General features: G+C 26.2%; 1 long non-coding RNA gene across 1 annotated transcript; it reads right to left on the bottom strand.

Annotated features, from left to right (window-relative positions):
- Positions 1-225: 225 nt before the first annotated feature.
- Positions 226-665, bottom strand: LOC119766559. Its single transcript, XR_005276979.1, has 2 exons — positions 512-665; positions 226-408 (listed from the first exon to the last, which is right to left on the bottom strand). It is a non-coding gene; the product is annotated as an uncharacterized LOC119766559 (long non-coding RNA).
- Between the last annotated feature and the right edge of the window lie 2,166 nt (positions 666-2,831).

The raw sequence follows: 2,831 nt of genomic DNA, 5'->3' as shown, positions 1-2,831 counted from the left end.
GACAGGCGAGAAATACCGCACGAAGCTTGCGAGGGAAAACCGCAAAAATTATTTTAAGCTTTTGAAACCGAAAACACACACACAATGAAACATTTTTTTATTTGTATTGGTGTTCACCCGGTTTCGTTTGTTGTGTAAGTATTGGTGAGCATTGTTTTTGCGTGTGTATGTGTGTACCAAGAAAGTTCTTCTTACTCTTGTTTTTTTTGCAGTAAAAAGCGGTTGTTTTTTGTTTTCGACTTTTTATTCCAAACTCTCTCAAAACATCACTGTACAACAAATTCCACACATAATTTCACTGCTGCACTCGTTGCTCGTAAGATGCACTTCACCGATCTTGCCCAGAAAAGATCTTCGACCGACGCTATCGCGGTTCTAACTTCCTGGGCCAGCAACCGAGCCGGCAACCTGCAAAAACAAGAAAACACAATCATTTTCCTGACTCCATTTTCGATACTCAGAAATCAGAATTCGACTATTCTTTGACTTCAAAACGAAAACGTTAGCTTACCTGCTTGACAAGTCATATTCTTTAACCGAGTTTTACATTGGTTTCTTCAAAATTTACTTCTCCATGTCGTCACAAGACCGCAAAAAAAAACGCAAAAGCAAAACTGGTAAAACGATTGATTTGACGGGCCGTCAGTGAGAGCGACGGACGCTATGAGTGTGTGTGTGAGTGAGCTTTAAGAAGTTTTGGCAGTGGGCAGTACCTAAACCACGATTTCTGTTTGGTTTGATATGGGTCATCCCCTGAGCTACGTATATTTACAATTTTTGAATTATAAATCAAAGATAGATAAATTTTAAAATTTTGCGGTTCTTTTTCTAAATATCAAAATCTAGATTTTTTTTGAAAAGGTTCTATAAAAATATGAAACACAGCAGATTATAAGACATTTTCAAAAAATAAAACACTCTAGAAATTTCAAATTGTCATATTGTCAAATTGTCAAAATTTCAAAATGTCAAAATGTCAAATTGTCAAATTGTCAAATTGTCAAATTGTCAAATTGTCAAATTGTCAAATTGTCAAATTGTCAAATTGTCAAATTGTCAAATTGTCAAATTGTCAAATTGTCAAATTGTCAAAATGTCAAAATGTCAAAATGTCAAAATGTCAAAATGTCAAAATGTCAAAATGTCAAAATGTCAAAATGTCAAAATGTCAAAATGTCAAAATGTCAAAATGTCAAAATGTCAAAATGTCAAAATGTCAAAATGTCAAAATGTCAAAATGTCAAAATGTCAAAATGTCAAAATGTCAAAATGTCAAAATGTCAAAATGTCAAAATGTCAAAATGTCAAAATGTCAAAATGTCAAAATGTCAAAATGTCAAAATGTCAAAATGTCAAAATGTCAAAATGTCAAAATGTCAAAATGTCAAAATGTCAAAATGTCAAAATGTCAAAATGTCAAAATGTCAAAATGTCAAATTGTCAAATTGTCAAAATGTCAAAATGTCAAAATGTCAAAATGTCAAAATGTCAAAATGTCAAAATGTCAAAATGTCAAAATGTCAAAATGTCAAAATGTCAAAATGTCAAAATGTCAAAATGTCAAAATGTCAAAATGTCAAAATGTCAAAATGTCAAAATGTCAAAATGTCAAAATGTCAAAATGTCAAATGTCAAATGTCAAAATGTCAAAATGTCAAATGTCAAAATGTCAAAATGTCAAAATGTCAAAATGTCAAAATGTCAAAATGTCAAAATGTCAAAATGTCAAAATGTCAAAATGTCAAAATGTCAAAATGTCAAAATGTCAAAATGTCAAAATGTCAAAATGTCAAAATGTCAAAATGTCAAAATGTCAAAATGTCAAAATGTCAAAATGTCAAAATGTCAAAATGTCAAAATGTCAAAATGTCAAAATGTCAAAATGTCAAATGTCAAAATGTCAAAATGTCAAAATGTCAAAATGTCAAAATGTCAAAATGTCAAAATGTCAAAATGTCAAAATGTCAAAATGTCAAAATGTCAAAATGTCAAAATGTCAAAATGTCAAAATGTCAAAATGTCAAAATGTCAAAATGTCAAAATGTCAAAATGTCAAAATGTCAAAATGTCAAATGTCAAAATGTCAAAATGTCAAAATGTCAAAATGTCAAAATGTCAAAATGTCAAAATGTCAAAATGTCAAAATGTCAAAATGTCAAAATGTCAAAATGTCAAAATGTCAAAATGTCAAAATGTCAAAATGTCAAAATGTCAAAATGTTAAAATGTCAAAAATCAAACAATTAAACAATTAAACAATTAAACAATTAAACAATTAAACAATTAAACAATTAAACAATTAAACAATTAAACAATTAAACAATTAAACAATTAAACAATTAAACAATTAAACAATTAAACAATTAAACAATTAAACAATTAAACAATTAAACAATTAAACAATTAAACAATTAAACAATTAAACAATTAAACAATTAAACAATTAAACAATTAAACAATTAAACAATTAAACAATTAAACAATTAAACAATTAAACAATTAAACAATTAAACAATTAAACAATTAAACAATTAAACAATTAAACAATTAAACAATTAAACAATTAAACAATTAAACAATTAAACAATTAAACAAATAAACAATTAAACAATTAAACAATTAAACAATTAAACAATTAAACAATTAAACAATTAAACAATTAAACAATTAAACAATTAAACAATTAAACAATTAAACAATTAAACAATTAAACAATTAAACAATTAAACAATTAAACAATTAAACAATTAAACAATTAAACAATTAAACAATTAAACAATTAAACAATTAAACAATTAAACAATTAAACAATTAAACAATTAAACAATTAAA

This window comes from Culex quinquefasciatus, chromosome 2 (assembly GCF_015732765.1).
Source record: "Culex quinquefasciatus strain JHB chromosome 2, VPISU_Cqui_1.0_pri_paternal, whole genome shotgun sequence".
NCBI classification, from domain to species: Eukaryota; Metazoa; Arthropoda; class Insecta; order Diptera; family Culicidae; genus Culex; species Culex quinquefasciatus.
Note: the sequence above shows the minus strand (reverse complement) of the source record. Positions and strands in the feature narration are given on the sequence as shown.